At 36.9% G+C, this 20,805-nt stretch overlaps 1 protein-coding gene and 1 long non-coding RNA gene across 4 annotated transcripts in view; both read right to left on the reverse strand.

The window, feature by feature from the left end:
• LOC139361020 (uncharacterized) overlaps positions 1-13,177 on the reverse strand; it is a 133,413-nt gene extending 120,236 nt beyond the window's left edge. Inside the window, exon 1 of the long non-coding RNA XR_011618596.1 lies at positions 3,314-13,177. This is a non-coding gene — a long non-coding RNA (uncharacterized lncRNA). The remainder of the gene's footprint in view (positions 1-3,313) is intronic.
• The window catches only part of LOC105485513 (cell adhesion molecule 2), a 1,093,059-nt gene that overhangs the window by 508,744 nt on the left and 563,510 nt on the right, over positions 1-20,805 (reverse strand). The window lies entirely within an intron of this gene.

Raw genomic sequence — 20,805 nt, forward strand, 5'->3', positions numbered from 1 at the left:
CCGGGGAGACGAAGCTTGCAGTGAGCCGAGATCACCCCACTGCACTCCAGCCTGGGCGACAGAGCGAGACTGCGTCTCAAAAAACAAAACAAGGGCCGGGTGCGGTGGCTCAGGCCTCTAATTCCAACACTTTGGGAGGCTGAAGCAGGAGGATCACGAGGTCAGGAGATGGAGACCATCCTGGCTAACACGGTGAAACCCCATCTCTACTAAACATACAAAAAATGAGCCGGGCGTGGTGGCGGCGCCTGTAGTCCCAGCTACTCGGAGGCTGAGGCAGGAGAATGGCGGGAACCCGGGGGGCGGAGCTTGCAGTGAGTCGAGATCGCACCACTCACTCCAGCCTGGGTGACAAGAGCAAAAACCATGCCTCAAAAAAAAAAAAAAGGTTTTCAAAGTGGTTTAATTATTGTAAGTTTTCTGGATTCTGATATTTAATAAAGTACACCTGTCTTCAAATTATTTTTTAAATGTCATAGTCAAATGTCATAGACCTGAGCTCTAATTTTGGTTCTGCCTCCTAATTGTTTGATCTTTAATGAGTCAATTATCATATTTAGGCTTCAGGTCTATCACCCTTAAATTAAATGTCTGGATAACTCACGTCTAAAGTATTTTGTATCTCTAAAGTTTTAGAATCCTAGAAATGACGTTTATTTAGCCAGGCCCCTTTTCTACTCAGGAATCATGAAATGTTAAAATAGTGATTATATTGTATGGTCCTTTATTTTTTAAGACGGATCCTACAAATATGAAAACTTTAATATGTAAAAAAAGTATGCAACCACAAAAAGATTTTAATTATTAATTCAGGAATTACCATCACCTTTGTCCAAATGAATAACTGTAAGTAAAACACAAGTTGAAACAGGACAAAATTGAATTCTCATAGGATAAAACTATCTAAAATAGTGGACTTACATGGACTTCAGCAAGTCTGTGATTTCTATGAAATTATATACCGAGTAGGAAATGTTTTTTATAAAAAGAGTACAGAGTTTACATTAGATTTTTCAATAAGGAACTCTAAAAAGGATTGCCTTGTGTTGTGTTAGTACTGCTATTAAAAAAGACGAACAGCTTCATGGATAATGCACTCAGTTCTATATATATTTTTTAACAAAAGAATGGAAAATGTGCTTTAAGTAGACAACCCTTTAACTGATTTTTGAAAAGACAAAATATCAATTTTCTAATTCATGAAAAACCATGCCATGCTTGGAACTTTAAATAAATAAAATGAGAGAAATGTATGCATTCACTTATTCAGTGAATTACCATATGATCAAAGGCTACTTATGGTACCTAACTAAATGAAGATCACAGTCCAAGCAGGATAGATGGACAGTATTAATCTTAGAAATTATAAAAGTGCAACTGCAATACAAGCTTTAAGAGAGAGGTCCTAGCAGCCACAAGATTAATAAGGACTTGCTTATCAAGAAATTGCTGAAAGATTGCTAAGAAAATGAATACTAGGCCCAAGCCTGTAATGTAAGCACTTTGGGAGGCTGAGGTAGGAGGATCCCTTGAGCCCAAGAGTTGGAGACCAGCCTGGGCAACATAGAGAAACCTCATCTCTACAAAAATAAAAAATCAACTGAGCATGGGGGGGCACACCTGCAGTCCCAGCTTCTTGAGAGTCTGAGGTGGGAAGATTGCTTGAACCTTGGAGGTAGAGGTTGCAGTGAACCAAAATCACACCACTACACTCCAGCCTGAGTGACAGAGTGAGACCTTATCTCAAAACAAAACAAAACAAAACAACAATAACAACAAAACTACATTAACATCTATGACTGAACTGGATGGAGTTCAGTAGAGAAGTAAAAAATATGATTAACAAATTTGGGAAAGCCATATACAAAACACCTGTGTAGTGAAATGATTTGACCAGTAAGGATTGAGTGGCCTGTGGCTGGAAATGAGAGTGGAAAGGAGAACCTAGTTCAAGATGAGACGGGAGAGGAAGGTAGGGGAGTAAGAAAGCCAAGTATTTTAGATCAAGTTAAGAGGCTTTGTCTTTTGATCCAGAGTAATGGAAACATTTTGGTGAGAATAGGGATTTTGGACACAGGAACACAATTAGTTGCTCTTAGAATCTTGCATATAAATTTAGGAAATACAAAGAATAAATTTCTTTAATTTGTGGTGAGCTAATTTACCACTAGAAAAGAGTTTGTGTTATCTACATCAGTGATTCCCAAATTTGAGAGTGTACCAGACTCACCCAGAGGAATTGTAGAAACACAGCAGGAGTCCCAGCCGCAAATTTCTGATTCAATACATCTAGGTTAGGGACTGAGAATTTGCAATTGTAGCAGCCAAGGTATTGCTGTTCTGCTGTTGTGGGGACCACACATTGAGAACTACTGATCTCCATCAATGGAAAATGGACATAAACTGTGAATCTCTTTCCCATATCAAATACTTAAGCAATTTTTAACTGAACTACATCAGAACCAATACATGGCTTACTGTCCTTGAATTCAAAATACACAATGCACCCCACATCTTTTCAGCCCTAGAAATGCTGGATAGGTCAGTAAAATGTAATAAACTAGGGCAGAAATGCAGGGGCAGAATGCTTGAGTTCAAATTCTAATTCCACCATTACAGGTGTGTGCCTTTGGACTACTCACTCACTACTCCCTATCTCATCAGTAAAAGACGGTCATAGTATTTGCCTCCTAAGATTGTTGGGATTATGAAATAAATTATATTATGTCACATAGTACAATATCTGACGTATAGAAATACACGCGTTAGCTGTTACTTATGTCATTTTTTATTTGCTCATTTTTCATTAAAAAAAAAAAACCTTGGCTGGGCGAGGTGGCTCACGCCTGTAATCCCAGCACTTTGGGAGGCTGAGGCGGGCGGATCACGAGGTCAGGAGATCGAGACCATCCTGGCTAACACGGTGAAACCCTGTCTCTACTAAAAACAATACAAAAAACTAGCCGGTCGTGGTGGCGGCGCCTGTGGTCCCAGCTACTCGGGAGGCTGAGGCAGGAGAATGGTGGGAACCCGGGAGGCGGAGCTTGCAGTGAGCCGAGATCCGGCCACTCACTCCAGCCTGGGCGACAGAGCAAGACTCCATCTCAAAAAAAAAAAAAAAAAAAAAAAAAAAAAAAAAGACCTTTAGGTGGTGACTCACGCCTGTAATCCCAGCACTGTGGGAGGCTGAGGCGGTCAAATCACTTGAGGCCAGGAGTTTGAAACCAGCCTGGGCAACATGGTGAAATCCTGTCTCTACTAAAAATACAAAAAAAAAAAAAAAAAAAAAATAGCCCGGCATGGTGGCACAGACCTGTAATCCCAGCTACTTGGAACGCTGAAGCAGGACAATCACTTGAACCGGGGAAGCAGAGGTTGCAGTGAGCAGAAATAGTACCATTGCACTCCAGCCTGGGTGACAGAGCAAGACTCTGTCTCAACAAATAAATAAATATAAAAAAGATCTTCAAATATATTAATAACCACAGAGTCTAAACATTAACATGTTGATTAGCCATTTGTGTTTCCTCTTTCACCAAGTATCCGTTGTTATTGCTTAATGTTCATCTACTCATTCGCTTACTGTAACATCTGTCGCAAACTCTGGTAGGCAATGATGTATAGATATCTATAGTTCTTGTTATTTCTCCTATGCATGCAATTGTTCTTATATAGACACTGTTTCAAAATTAACCGCAGACACCTGTGTGTATCAGACATGTGTCTCAATTTGTTGTTTTCCAGACTGGGTTCTCCTGTTGCATTTGCGTGTTGTATATTCTTTATCTTAATATTAGTTTATATTCATTATGACTTTCATCCCACTTCTGTTAACTCTGCAGGTTGCTCTGCCCTTCTGTGGCTAATTTGATTTTCATATCAGAAAATATATTACACAGATGTGAGCATATAATTAACAAAATACTTAATATGTGCTAATACGGACCCCTTGAGACTCCTCCTGCAGCTTTCCACTTACAGGCCGTACATTTATTGATTATGCTTACTTGGCTTTATAGGACCAGGTTTTCTTTCAGGTATTTATCCAATTAATTTATAGGCATCTATTATGTAGCACTATAACAAATGCATTTTTTTAACTTAAGCATGCAGTATCTTTCATTACTTTTATTTCCTAACTTAGGAGATATGCCACAGAAGACTATTACAATGTATGACATGACCTACTTTTAATAAATTCACATTTGCCACTTACTTTATTAGACACCTTTCTCCTTCGTGTTCACATTTGGACTCTAATTATATGCTCAGCCAAAGACTTCTAATACATGAAGGCAATTTAGAAGCAAGGCAGTAAAGCTCTACAGACATTTCAAGATACAAAACTAAAGACAAAAGGAGGAAAAAATAGTATTGCAATTCTTGAAAGACTTGCCTTCCTGTAACCTTCAGCCTTAAAGCTGTCCTTAAGATCCTAGGTTATTTCTAATTTGGGTCTTCAAATTACATCCCACACATTCCAGACAGCCAGGACAGTCTCTCTCTGCTGTTTCTTATTATTATTCTGATTGTTTAATGCATTGCAAATGGGAACTCTGGGACTCTAGACTTCTTTTTCCCCTTGAAACCTCTAAATAATTAATTAGACTGTCGAGCTCTTACTACTGCAAATTTCTCCTTCATGTTGGCCGGGGTGGCACACATTTATCCTTAGGCAAAGCCACAGGCTAAAACAGTTTCGTATTAGCTAAACATCTTAGACTATGGCATGTTATCTCTGAGGTCATAACATGACACAGCTCAAGCCCAATGAAAGAGGGTGAAATAAGTAGAGCTTTCGGATAAATATGAGGATTAAATGAGAGTTCCAAGCAAACTGTCAGCAACTTGAAATCAAAATCACCTGTGATTTAACAAGGCGGTACATGTTTATTTTAATAGTGCCACAGAGAAGGTCTGAGGCCTGCAGCCTCACACCACACACCGTCTACAGTGTTCCCAGGGAGCAGAAATAGACAGTGCATTCTATTTAAGGCCCTTCCAAAATCTTAGAAATCTTCATTATGATTATTTCAAAATCCAAGAAAAAATTTAAAAGGGTCTGAAATGAATTCTACGACTTTCTGTATTCTTTCTATATTGGCTTCAAGTAAATAATGGGAGCCTCTCCTGGTAGGTTTTCCCGCCAGACGGACAGCACGGTGCTGTGGGACGGTCCCCTTTTCTTTTCAATTGTAGAAAATTATCAGTTGTGCGGCAGTGCCGCTCCCGAGCCCAGAGAGGTGTTTGATGGTGAGTGAGTGGCAGTGGCTTTCGGGCAGGCCTCAGAGCCACAGCAAAGGCAGCAGGAAGGAGTCATTTTCTAGGACCGTGTTCTCCCTGGTCTGTGGTTAAACAAAGGGTTCATTTTTCAGCGGTGTCTTAATCTTCTCAAGCAGAGTTAGAGCCTTTCTCTGTAATAGTCAACACTCTATGTACTGCATGCTATTCTGTGGAACAAAGATAAGCTTTTGGTCTAACTTAAAAAGGATGCATAAAGCTTGAGCAGTACGCAGATTCTTAAAGTTTACTATTGAATATTTGTGAAAGCACAAAATGCAAACAAATGGAAACGAGAAAATTCACTGGGGAAAGAAAATCTAGAAACTCCACGGATTCAGTCTCCTTCGCAAAGTAATCATTTGGGGGATATGATAGGAGAGGATGTAAATTAATTTGTCCATGTCATACACTCCTCATCTCTGATAGTATTTTCCCTCTACAGCCAATACCTTCTATCAAAATAATGAATCAGTTATCGAGCATTTATTGTCTGGTGAGGATTATGATAAATCCCCCATAAAGGGCATTATTTCTTTAGTCATTCTGGCACACTGTGAACTGGGAACTATTTTCCCATTTCATAAATAGAGAAAGTAATGTTGAAAAGCTAAATAACTGGCTCTAGCTAAGAGAGCTAGTAAGTGACACAGGCTAGTTTACAACTGAGGAGTGACCACTGAAATCAGGTTAAACATAAAAGTAAATTATCTGTTAACTTCCATATTGTACAGCAGTTACCCACCTAAGGTGCAGCTGAACCTGTCCAGCGTTCTAACACTGAATGGCCTGGGGTAGTGGTTAGCTTACCTACAGTGGCCAACATGTTCTAGAACCCAACTCTGTGACTGTGTAGATGACTTGTGATCTCCATGTTAAGATTTTTGCTGGAGTTTTAAATTTTCATCCAAAAACTTATTGTCTTAATGATAATGAGCACCAATGATCCCTGTCCTAAGTCTAAATAATGCATCACATGTTGACTAAAGTAGAGATTCAACTTCGTGGTAGGTTGTTTTTACACAGGATTGGTTGTTTTTACACGTGTTACAGTGACTCCTAACATTTTTTGAGCTGAAAAGGGCCTAAGCAATCACAAATTCCCTTCCTATATTAAAGCTAGAGAATCTGTGACAGAATCGGACACTGAGTGGGGTAGTTTTGAAGCTGACAGCAGAAGCTAGGGTTTCTGATTGCAAGGTCAGCTTTTTTCTCCCACAATATCAAACAGCTCTCTATGACAAAAAATAATGCGAGTCTTGCTGAATTATTAAATGTTGCAAGTGGATTTTCAATATGTAATTACAGCTTAGCCTCTGATTTAATTATTTGGATAATTCACTTCATATTTTCTTGGTTAATTGCTGCCATCCATCGCACTGTATAATTCAAACAATCATAAATAGCAGCTTGAATTTTATGAAATCACCATGCCAAAATTTCCAAGTGCTTAGCACTGAACAAATATTTGCAAAGAACTATCCATTTGTTAGATATTATATTACAGATCTGCTATCACCAGCCTGAAAAAAAACGCAGTTTTCAAATGAAATTTTGCATCAATATTACAAATATTTAATTTTCTTTAATTCAATAATTTTGATGTATATATATATATATAGTCATCAAACTAGTATAAATTCAACACAATATATTTTGTTTATTAGCTTGAATTCCTACTTCCAGACATTAAAAAATAAGAAAAATGAATTTCTTCTCTTTCATTTTAACCACAAAAAGCTTACAAAATAAAAACAAATACTTTCTATAGACATCAAATATAAAACACTGTGATTGAAAAAGATGGTGTTTGACAGATATTTCTCTGCTATATATACATAGTTTTGGCTTACATGTCTCAAAATATTTTTTTGCCCACTGACTACTTCTTGAATTACTTACTATGCTATTTACCTTCTTTGGCCTTATGTGGCTCACTTTTTTACATTTGACTCCGTAACCTTTTCTTTATGAATAAAGAAAAGAGATGTTAGCAGGGAAATTACCTTATCAATGCAATTCTCATCGTAGTATTCTGATGTCTGTGAGTCAGCTGCAGCTGATATCTGCAACTCAATTTACTACCACTTCCATCCTTTTATTATCTTTTATCCAATTAATTTTATCGGTGTATAATTTAGTAATAGTAATGTTATTTTAATTTCTGTGAGCCCATTCTAATGTTAGCAATATTATATATATGTAGGATATCTTATTTCTGATCAGCTTTGAAAACAAAAGAACAAGGGAGGGGGAGCTGAAAAAGACAGAAGGCTGAAACGCCTCCTGTGTCTTTCAGCAAGGGGAAAGAGAGGGAGATGGCATGATTAGCTGTTTTAATTGTTTATTTGATTTCCATTTAATAAAATCTGGATGATGCTATCACAGAAGCAACTCAAAATGTAAAAATTCCAGGCAAACCTTAGTATCACTGCAGGTGATTAATTGCCTTAAAAAATGAAAGAGGTGTCAAGATTGACAAACAACAGGCCTATCCAAGATTTGCCCAGCATGGTGCTAGAAGTTTGAAGCACATTCTTATCAGATCACCTTCTTAGGAGGGTAAAAATCTATATTCCAGGGACTTGAGCATAAAGGCAGTAAAGCAGTATAATTTAAGACATTCATAAGAGCCATCACTGTATGAGGAGCTGCCATGGTCAGGTATATTTGAGGTATAGAATGTGCTATTTAATTAATACAATACTTCCCCTAAAATTGTGGCTTTCCCATGTGTTCTTGTACTGGGAAACTGGATGGGAAAGAAATTCATTTGATGGAAATTAGTAGGCATTTTAATCTATACACTCTCATGGCAAAATTTAGATCTCTGGTAAACTGAGATCATATAAAGCAGAGGTTCTGGCTCTTGTTCATCTAACCTGTCATAAAAAAATTAAATTTCAGGTTTACTTTTTTCCCTAGAAGGTGAATGGTAAAGAAAAATACACTTTGGAAGGTGCCAGATTTTATAATACTGATCCTAAACCGCAACTTTGGTCTACGTTTCAGCAGCAGGGGTCCACCCAGGACTATTCTGTCCATATTGGATGCATCAAACACAGGCATGAAAAAAAACCTCACAGTTTCAGAGGATCTAGGAAACATGGTATTTAAATCTTGAGCAATGAATAGGTCAGATACATTGAACTTGAGCTTATGGGAGTAATTTTGAAAAAGAGGTATACAGTTTATCAGTTTATAACATATATTTTGGAATCATGCAGATACAGTTTGGAATCTCTCTCTACTCCCTTACAACTATTTGACCTTGGGCTATTAAAGTTTTTAAGCTAAAATTTTATTTTCCTATATATTAAAGAAACAGAAGTACATTTTCTATTTCTTAGTGTTTTAAACACTGAAAGAGACTGTGTGTGGAATACATGTAACACAGTGCATGGAACATAGTAAGAGCATGAAAAATAGTAATTACAATTTTTTTTTTACATTTCCACATATTAAGTGCTTAAGAAGCATTTGTTTAACTAATGTTTCCTGTAGTCATAGGTTTGAGGAAACAAAAATGCCATGCTTAATAATGGCATGATTAACTGCAACTTCAAAAACGTATTAGTCCCTTACCAGTCCACCAAATAGCACATCACCATGCTTTCTTCCACTGGGTCTTTTAAAGACACATTGTGCCTTATGAAACTGTCAAGACTTACAGAAAACCAAAGTGCAAAAGCAGAGCCAGTGTATAGGTTTTGATAAGGAGCAGGGCTGGGTGGGAGTTGGATGACCTAAGAAGTAGCAAAGTTACCCATTTGAGAGTATGTAAACATGATCGTTCTCAAAGCACCACTCAAGATCTGTTTTTTTTTTTCTCTCTCTCTCTCTCCTCTCCTCTCCTCTCTCTCCCTCTCTCTTTCTTTCTCTCCCTCCCTGCCTCCCTTCCTGCCTCCCTCCCTTCCTTCCTTCCTGTAGGGAGAACCCCTGAAACTATTGCTATGGAATAAAAGATGAAATGCTCCTGATTATTATAAATACAACACTGCATGCAGGATTGTGTAAAGACAATGTCAGGTTGGGCTGCCAGAATGAGCCAACAGCACGTGATGTGCTTCCCCCTGCAGAGAGCCTATGAATGGACGTGCAGTCAGGGAGGTTTCACATCACCAAGATTCCTATCCCAGAAAAGCAGATGTTCATAGCTCTGGGAATGGAATGCGACCCTCATGGAGAGCCTATAAACGGATGCATGAGGGGTGCCTGTCCATATGGATAAGATATGGCTATAAACGCCCTCATCTTGCCATGGCTCTTCTAGGCCTCTTTAGGGTTAAGGCATACTGCCTTCTGAGAATTTCTGGTCTAACCAGTTGTCTAGCTTCACATCCTATTTCTATGGATTATTTGTAACCAGCTTTTGCTGCAACTGTTACTGCCGATTAAGATCTTGCTAATCATAGGTTATGGAAAGACTGTGTTTCTGTTTTAAGGCTCTGTTAGAAATTACTGATGCACACACTATCTTGTAAATTCTTAACTCTGTATACTGTGCTTCTGCATACCTATGTTATGTTAAAGAATTACTTCATCCCCATGTGATCATCTAACCTCATAATCAAATGACCCTAAATCCCTCAGTAACCTACCCCCACCCTCACTCAACTTAATAATAAATGCTGGCATATCCAGTGCAGTGTTGGCACTGTGGGACCAGAGGGCTGTGACCCCCCTGGGCCCAGCTTTCACTATCTTGTGTGTGTCCATTATTTCTCGACCTGCCCATCCGCCTAGGAACAAAGAAAGAGCCCTGTTGTACTGTGGGTTGCTGACCAGCTTCCACAATATCTGGCGTCCAACCAGATCTTGCAATACCTACCTTCCTTCCTATCCTCCCCTTTTCTCCTTTTCTTTGCTTTTTTTCGGAACACATGTTGCATATCATCAACAAATCTGGCTCTAGCCATGAGATATGCAAAATTGTAAAAGTGACCCATTGTCAATTATGCTCAATCTAGGAATTCCACTCCAGTAATAAAGTTATCATGTCAAATGGTTTATTTTGTTGCATCTTCTTTGATGTTTTGCTTGGGTTTCTGTATGCTTTCTCACATAGACCTCTAAACATGCAATGTTTTCCTCTTTTTTATTTATTTTTTGTTTTTATTTTTTGAATCAGAGTCTTGCTCTGTCACCCAGGTTGGAGTGCAGTGACATGATCTCTACTCACTGCAAGTTCTGCCTCCTGGGTTCATGCCATTCTCCTGCTTCAGCCTCCCGAGTAGCTGGGACTACAGGCGCCCACCACAGTGCCAGACTAATTTTTGTATTTTTAGTAGAGATGGGGTTTCACCATGTTAGCCAGGATGATCTCGATCTCCTGACCTCATGATCCGCCCGCCTCGGCCTCCCAAAGTGCTGAGATTGAGCCACAAAGTATGAGCCACCGCGCCCAGCCTCCTCTTTTTAATATAAATCTATAATTCATTTAAGCTAGCTCAATGAGCCTCCTTCAACCTTCCTGTACTATATACTTGCACATTGGTCCAACTGTGAATTTGTCTCCTTTACATTTATTGTAACCAGGAACACACCCTCTCTCAAAACAAGTGTGTCATTACTTGACTGTGCCTTACTTGACATTAGTTTTTTCTTAAAAATTGTGTTTTATTATTAATCATTTATTTTTTTCTCTTTTCGTACCCATAAATGTTTAAGTTGGTTTCTAATTTGAAAAACAAAAATGGATGCTATCAGGATATTGGAAGCCAATGAAGTTTTACTGAATATATGCTTTGAGATTTATGCCTTTGGGCCAAAGGAGCTATGGTCTGAATGTGTCTCCCAGAATTCATGTGTTGAAAACTTAATCCCCTATGTGACTGTGTTGAAACGTGGAGAATGGTGGGAGATGTTTAATTCGTGATGATTCTGCTCTCATAAGTCAATACATGCCATTATATAAAGGGCTTTCAGGAGTGTGTTTGCTCTTGCCCTTCTACCTTCAGTCATGTGATAGCAGAGTAAGAGGCCCTTGCTGGATGCCAGCACCTTGGTCATAGCCTTTCCGCATCAAGAACTGTGAGCCTATAAATTTCCATTTATTATAAATTATCCAGTCTGTGGCATTTTGCTATAGCAGCACAAAATGGATTAAGAGCTCTAGAACTTGGTCGGGTGCAGTGGCTCGCATCTGTAATCAGAGCACTTTGGGAGGCCAAGGTGGGTGGATTACCTGAGGTCAGGAGATTGAGACCAGCCTAACCAACATGGTAAAATCCTGCTCTACTAAACACACACACACACACACACACACACACACACACACACACACACAGATAAGCTTGGCATGGTGGCGATGCCTGTAATTCCAGCTACCTGAAAGGCCAGGAGAATCGCTTGAGCCCAGGAGGCGGAGTTTGCCGTAAATGGAGATCGTGCCATTAAACACCAGCCTGGGTGACAAAGCAAGATTCTGTCTCAAAAAAAAAAAAAAAAAGTGTTCTGTAACTTTAGATATGTGTGTAGGAGGCAAAGTACCGGTTGTTTTGTACATTTGGGAATCTGCTTTATTTTTATTTTTGCCAAGGTAGAAAACCAGGACATTTACAGCCTTTGAAAAGAACGAATTTTCTGAGGAAGTAACACAGCTTATGTAGAAAAATGTGTACAAGTTCTTGATTTCTCTAGATTTTCTACCATATAACAAGCATATTTAATGATAAAATGATAGTTTGACAAATATAGACCATTTGATTTTGAGAACTCTGTCCTGATTGGTCCTCCAGCGTGAGTTAGCTGCACAATGTACTATTACGTAGTTGAATAATTTCAATTACTAAAGTCATAAAGTATTGCTCACTTAAAGGTGAAATATTTGCCACTCTTGACGTTAAGTTTAACATATTTGATGCTAAACTTTCTTATGTCATTGCAATAATTAGCTAACAGGCTCAAATGCTTTCAAGACCATTCCTTATCAGAAATAATATAGTCATGTCAGCAATAGGGATAATGTTTTTCTTTCTCTTTGCAGTAGCTGGGGGAAATGCAGCTAATTCTTTTAATAGCTATGTCAATATATTTAAATATAAGCTTAAGAGAGCTAAGGCATAGGCTATTCAAAATACTCTTTATAAAATTTTCATGCTGTCATAAAACTATTCTATGACTGATTTTAACAGTGGCATGCTTATATGAGTTTTAAAGATTCATTAAAAGCCTAGTAAATATAATATGCAAGTTATCCTATGAGATGAAAAGGTGATAGGATGATGACATGACAATGTTCTAAAGCAGAATTAATTTTATTCTGAAGGAGCTGTTATAGTATCTAGCATGATGTCTAGAACATAATCAAAAGGTCTTTGTTTGATCAATTTCATTAACGTTTATGTAAACTCCTTTTGGGGGAATGGGAAGAATATCTCAGGGCAGGAATTAGACGTTAGAGCAGTAAGATATCTCTTTTCTCCTTGTGCTTCTTTGAGGGACAGAGAGAGCTGGCCTTTATGATCTACAATGTGCACAGTCTAGAGCAAGGTTCACTTTTTGTGGCTCAATGGGTGAGAGACAGCTCTAAAACCAGGACACGTTGTCACAGGGCATCTAAAGGATTTTTAAAAGTAGTAAAAGTTATGGGCTGCCATACTGCCATCAACCCACAGGAAAGGGCAGACAATCACTCACTAAGAGATGATAGATTACGTCTTAATAAAGCACAATTGAGTGAGAGCCACTATATTTTCATGGGAGGAGATTATGATAAGTTGATTTTTTAGAATTATTTTCTAAAACACAGTGTATACTCCATGTCGTTCTTATGCTTTTCTGCCTACTTTTTTTCTACTCAAACCTACAGATAATAATAAAGGATATTTAGGGTCCTCTTATTGAGAGCCAGCCTCTGACATAAACTATATATATATATATATATATATAAAATACGTATATATATGTAATTTAATTCCCTCAACAAGTCAAGATTCAGATTTTGTTGTTAGTGTTGCTTTTTTTTTTTTTCATTGTAATTGTGTAAAGGGAGAAGTAACTTTCTCTAGGTTATACAATGAGTGGACCCAAGATTTGAACCTATTCAGTCTTTCTCTGAAGTCTGGCATCTACTATCCTGTAGCAATGTACCTAGTCATTTTTTTAAATATGTAGTTCTCCTGTCTTTCCTTTCTAAATGCTCTTCTGATGTCTACTTTCATTTATCTACCTATTAATAATACATGCCAAAACTTTGGTAATTCTTTATCCTTATCATAAAAAGCTACCACAGTCATTCAATTTTGAATTCAATTTACATTCAATTTTTGTGAATATAATGTATATACATGCATATGCGTTTGTGTACAGATGTGTGTGTATGCATGTGTGTGTATATATGTGAAGTATATACACATACATGATCTGTGCTTATATATGATACATATAAAAATATATTTACACACATATATATAATAAATATATAAATGTACATATGTGCCAAATTGGCTGAAGATTATATGACAATTAGATTATATTTTATTATTATAATCATTTTATTGAATTGTGGACTGAATTGTATCCCTCACCTCCAAATTTACATGTTGAAGCCATAGCCTGCAAGATGACTGTATTTAGAGACAGAGGAAATTAAAGTTAAATAAGTAAAAACAGAAACGTGGGACCTTGATCCAATAGGACTAGTGTCTTTATAAGAAAAGAAAGAGACACAGAAGTGACACATACGGAAGACGTACCATGTGAGGACACAGTGGGAAGAATCTGCAAGCCTTAGGGAGAGGCTTCAGGAGAAGCTAAACCTGCTGACACATTGATCTTGTCCTTCCAGCCTCCAGAACTATAAAAAATTAAATTCTGTTGTTCAAGTTATCCGGTATGTGGTATTTTGTTATGGGAACCCTAGTAGATGAACACAGTTTCTATGGCAATAAAATGCCTTTGGCAAACGCTTGATAACTGTATGATAGTAGAGGGAAATGATAAATGGGATTAATCTTTACACTTCCGTGTGAGAGTTTAGAATAATCTTCTCTGTGTGATGTACAGAGTACAGAGGAGAACTCTGAAAGCAAGTCTCAGTTCAGGAAAACTGTACTGTAAATGTTGATTACATATCCACTGGCATGAAAGTTGGGGATGTCAGCACAGATGAGCATATTTGTTATATCTAACTTATTTTACAGTCAATGTGTTTTAAGTAGTCTCAAACCTAAAATGCCAAGTATCTGTTTGTCCTTAAGGATGTCAATGAAATATTGTATGATTACCTACTGACTTTTGTATTCCACAAGGCTCTAAAATAGAGCCCAGAACCTAAAAAAGTCAAAGTACTTCGTAGGTAGAGTACTGTTAAGAGGCTCTGGTGTGTTTATGCTTAGTAATTAAAAGAGATTTAAGAGCATATTATTTATTACAGGTTATAATTTAGAATGATGACCACCACCTTTATCATATAGATTTTGATGAAAATGAATATAATCCTATAAGATTTCATTTGGCTTTTATGATAACATGAATAATATGATAATATGCAAGTTGAAAGTAAGAATTCCATTAAAATCCCACTTCTGGGAGAATAGATTTATCACGATGAAAATCCCAAGGGCTTCCTCCTGGGCCCTGGTCTCTCTTTTACTCCCCTGAAATAATCATACCTACTCCAAGAATCAGACATTATCATCCCCAGTCATATTTCTTTTCTAACTCTAGGCTTATATATTGAACTTTCTACATGACATTTCTACTTTGCAGTCACAGAGGCAATTCAAACTTAGCATTTAAAAAGCTGAAATCTTGATTTTATCCAAATACACCGCTGTCCATTTATTCAGATTCACCTTGTCCATTTCCCCTATTTTAGAAATGATACTTACATTTACCAAGTTGCTCAAGCTGAAAACAGGGTTTATCTCTAATTATTCACCTCTCTTATCCAATTCATTTCATTTCTACCCCATTACAAAATAAAAAAATAATAAATGGAGGAATACATATCAGTCATTGACAAGTAAATGAACTATTTATAAGGATTTAATTAAATTACCTGGTATTGTTCCAACAGAATAGAACTAAAGATAAATATGTTAAAATTAAAGAGAATTTGGAATGAAAGAGTTGGAGCATCTATACCATTAGTAAGGCATTTAGTAGGGGTGCTAGGGATATGTTTGCAAAGGAATTTCTGTACACTAGGCATTATGAGCATTGGGGAAGTTAAAAGAGGAACTGAGATACTCTGAAAACTTGAAAGGCTTCACATGTTCTGGAAGTATTTCATGACAATAATAAAAATATGAAGTCATTTTTTAAATTTAGTATACTATGAAATATTTAATTTACTGATATAATTAGCACACTTTGAACTCTTGAGAAATGTTTCCATAGAGTTGATCTTATTCACACTGATCTATTACAGTCTTACGTGTCAGCCTACTTGGCAAAGTTGTGAAACCACAAGTTAAGCACTAGAAGACTTGGAAGAATCTCATACAGCTGTTTTTTTTTTTTTTATAAATGTAAATCTAAATAATTGTCATTAAAAAAATTTAAGTGTCATTTAAACCAAGAAGGTTATGTTTGTGAATTCATCATAGAGAGATGAAATTTAGGCTTCCCGGTAAAAAGGAAGGCAAAAGCACTGATAATCTTAGTGTTGTATTAAGAAGCCTTTTCTATCACAAATATATTCAGTCTTAAAAAGCATACATTTCAAATTCTTCTGCCTCCCCACACAATGTTATATATAGCTCTGCAATATAATGTATTCAACTCATGACATTATAGTCCTTAAAGGTCAGTGTAGCTGATTAGGCACTCTTTCCTGTATCCCAGCCATCACCTCTCTCACTTCCCACATCAGACTGAAATGGCACAAACCCAAGTACATCAGAGAGAATCAAATCTCCCACGGAAGAACCCATGAATGTGGAGTGATTTTAGCACCATGATTTTATTATAAGCAGACTAGAAATTGCATCAACAATTTTCTGACAATAGTTTTCTTGATAAAAATTTTATACGACATAGTGTCTGTCATTCTACCCTGACTTCCACCCATGACTCTTAACTTTGAAATCTTTCCCAGCATCTCAAACTTCTCAGTTTTATATATATATATATATTTTTAAAGCATTAAAACAAACATGAACAAAGCAGTCTCTTTCCTCTTTCATTCATGAAAGCAGCTGTGGTGAAGTGGAAAGGGCACAGCTACTTTCAAGACCTGAACCTGCATCTCAGCATAGTCCCTTCATAACCATGTGCCCTTCTTCAAGGAGCCTTGGTATCTCCACCTGTGTCGTGGATCTAATGAGAATCTCACTTCACAGAGCTGTTGGCAAGCTGTGGGGATCAAAAGGAACGACGGTCATGAAAGTGGTTTAGACACTGTAAACGAGATGTGGCACCATTAAAGGGACTATGTGAGTGTGGGTTCTTATTCGAATTGTGTCTCATGGCATTGGAAGGAAATTATTCCTACACCTCCTGTTCCATAAGTTAAATACTCACCACATAACCCCACACCCAAAGAGGATGTACTAGAGACAAAATTTAAAATGGCAATATTAAAGCAAATCTTATATATCTTGGTTTTATTGATAAGGGAAAGAACAATATAATTTTTAGATAAAACAATACATTATGATATGAACCAAACTTTTGCTATAAACGTCTGCAAAATGTTTTTCTCTGAGCTCAAATCTTGACACTGCCATTAGCTATCTGTGATTTCTGGCATGACCATCAAGCCCCGAGTCAAAATGTATTCCAATTTTGGAGCACAAATGTTACTTATAAGTCAAGGATATGATACATTTGAAGATGATACTGTTAAATTTTGATATATAATTAGTTCTAATTTCACGTAACTAGCTTTATTTTACATGGAGTCATGGATAACATTTTTTTCCCCACAGAATCCCATTGTCCTCAGAAGGAATACTATTATTAAAGAGAGTTTGTAGTTATTTTACACAAATTAGAATATTGCTCAATTTAACTGGTTATAACATGACATGTTAAAATAGACATGATAAATAGTCATGACATGTTAAAGAGCATAATCTATAATCACCAAACAGTTTGATGATTCTATAAACATATTTTCTTCTCATATTAACAGTATGTTATTTCTTGCACACACACACACACACACACACAAACAAGCATGCATGCATACTTGTACTTGACCAGCTTTGATAACCACATAACATTTTAACATATATTCTTTACATTGCATCAATTTAACATTGAATTCAGAATTACATTGGGTACTAGAATAACAAACTCAGTTCTGGGGCTAATTTTTTAAAAATGTTTTAACAATGCTAATATATGCCAAGGTAGATACTTCTACATAGTCTGAATACTTTGATATTTTTAAAAAATTTAAAAAGTTACTGTATTAGCAATTTCAACATTCCAATATGTTAGAATAGGTATGATCCTGCTTAAGTTAAAACACACGCTTTGAGAAAACATTACAGATTCTGAGAACTAAGTATACTTTTTCTCACATCACACAATTATTGTGTTAAATAATGATTCAAGAAACAATTCTCAGAACTGTAGAAAGTTATTTACATAATATTTTACATAACAAACTTCTCATGAGAAATGAGAATATTAAAATTTCAAACGTACAGTCACAGCAAGTGGTAGGCAAGGCATGAAGATAAATCAAATCCTATTTTTTTGCCATGCTGTGAAAAGACTGCTGGCTTTTAATCATCCTGATGTGCCATATGTAAATTCCATCAAAAAAGAAGTTTGGTAAATGTTATATTACAAAACCACAGGGAGCAAAGCTATTTATAAACATCAATTAAAATATATATCATAGTCTAAAGTCATTAATAATATTCTCCTAATCTGGCTATACATATCTCTCATATTTACTTAATCTTCCCTTTATTTCTGATTGCAAACAACACATCTCTGAATTACCAGATGTCTGCCTACACACTCCTAGTTTACTCAAGGTCACTACAAAGATTCTCAGTGAAAAGGCTGCAAAGCCTCCTTGTTAAGTAATCCGGTGAAAAGAAAATGCAATTCAGAACAACCTCAGAGTAAATATCTTATAAAAAACTTAAGGTAATCAATGAGAAATAAGAACCATTCCTACCAAAGACTGAAAAGAATAAATACCATTTTTTATTTAAAACAAATAAAAAATACTATATGTAATACTACCAAAAAATGTAAAAGGCTACTCTTTAATGTAAACATCATTTTTTTTTTTAAAAGGAATATTTAGCTCCTCAGGTATTATCAAGCCAATTAGAATGATTTATTATACTTTCTTTGTTATTGGTCTATTTAGCGTTTCTTTTGAATTTCTCCTTCCGAATGAATCTCAGGTATGAGCTATCCTTTCTCCCATACCTGAGATTCTAGCTTTGAATATCTTTTATTTTTCTAATCTTCTCTTCAACTTTTCTCATATTTTAATGATTTTTAAATCAGTGTTTCTCTTCGATCAGTTAATCCCTTAAACACACAATGACTTTATTTCCTTTCCATATTTTTTCTTTCTCTCTAAATACCCCTAGACTTCCTACTGGTCTGTGACTCTCCCAATACTATATATTTTTTCATGTGCTACAATTTCCTATGGCATTGCCGGGACAAATAAGAGTCCCCAAGTTTTACTGTCTTTAATACACCATCCTGTTACACAAGAAGGACCACATGCAGACACAAGTCTACAGCCCTAAAATACTATTACTTCTACACACAGCATTACTGTACAACAGCCACCTGATCTACAGGGTTACTCTGCTCAAGGCTTGCTTTTTTCTATCTAACCATGCTAATTCCCCTTCAGTGGCTTCCAGGAATAAATTCTCGCCTGCAGTGTCATGCTGTACATTTCCCCTTTCTCTAAAGCTGAGAGTCAGTGGACAGAAGGAACGGAAGCTGCTTTGAAAAGAGGAAATACGGCATCCTACCAGGGAGACACACAGCACCAAATATCACAGGGGTAGACAACATAATTATCCTTATCATTCCCCATGACCAAAGGCAATGACAAGAGGAAACAAACTCCTTCAAAGGGGATGGCATCATGTTAGATACAAGGAGTTGCCACAAAAAGATACTTGCAAAGCAATGTTTTATTTATAGTGTACCTCAGCCTTGCAAACAGAGCTTGTCTAATTCAAAAACTACTGCAGACCACATAGAAAATGAAATCAGCATTCCCAGATGTTTATTTTAGATGGACAATTTTATTATTAACAGTCTGTTACTTAGGGCCCATGGAGGGGTTGGTAACAGAGAGTTCCAAACCTCCAACATATTCAGTATTCATATGTGCATAAAGTGAATCCTGTTATATCCGTCTTCTGATTAGGAGAAATTTAATGCTTCAGTTCTTTGTAGTGTTTGTTGTTTTGTTATAACTGGTGTGTAGATTGAATGGCAGGTGACATTTCATAAGATTTAAATAAGGTAAGAAATTAATCAAATTAACATACTGCTTTTCCAAAGTATAATGAGTCATTTGCATATAAAGTGCAATCGAGTCTGTAAATACAAAATGAACTTCAAATTACTGAGGAACATCGTGAACTGCATTTGTCACATATCATGAAACAGACACGAAGAAAAGAGCATGTAAATATTTCCAATTCCAAACTGATTTTTGATACATTTTGTGGCTGAAATGTCAGGCCTATCCACTGTAATACTCAGCATTCCCAAAATCTAGAGAGATTATGACTTCAGTTTGACATAAACAACAAAAGTAGCCACTCACTGCAATCATTTTCTTACCTGGATCTGAAAAAGCACTTAACGCTAGCACAAGATAGAAGATAGGAACCTTGGGCCGGGCGCGGTGGCTCAAGCCTGTAATCCCAGCACTTTGGGAGGCCGAGATGGGTGGATCACGAGCTCAGGAGATCGAGACCATCCTGGCTAACCCAGTGAAACCCCATCTCTACTAAAAAATGCAAAAAAAAATTAGCCGGGCGAGGTGGTGGCGCCTGTAGTCCCAGCTACTCGGGAGGCTGAGGCAGGAGAATGGCGGGAACCCGGGAGGCGGAGCTTGCAGTGAGCTGAGATCAGCCACTGCACTCCAGCCTGGGTGACAGAGCGAGACTCTGTCTCAAAAAAAAAAAAAAAAAAAAAGAAGATAGGAACCTTGAAACAAATTTATGCAAAACATAAATTACATGAAAATTAAAAGAATGGGAAACAAAGGTCAAGAGCTATTCACCTTAATAGCCCTTAAAAATGCACTTCAGACAATAGCCTAGCTATGGGGCCAGCAGATGTCTTTCACAAAGGGCCAGATAGTAAATATTTTAGACTTTGTGGGAGGTATATGTTATAAGCACTCAACTCTGCTGCTGTATAGTAAAGCAGTCCTAGATAACACTGAACAGAAGAGTGTGACTGTATTGCAATCATTCTTTATTCACAATAATAGGCAGTGGGCTAGATTTGGCCAACGGGCGATAGTTTACCAACAGTCCTCTCTAGAATAGGGCTGTCCTTTAGAACGTTCTCTGATGATGGAAATAGTTGATGTTTACATGACTACAGAGGACTTGA

This window comes from Macaca nemestrina, chromosome 2, assembly GCF_043159975.1.
Source record: "Macaca nemestrina isolate mMacNem1 chromosome 2, mMacNem.hap1, whole genome shotgun sequence".
Taxonomy (NCBI): Eukaryota; Metazoa; Chordata; class Mammalia; order Primates; family Cercopithecidae; genus Macaca; species Macaca nemestrina.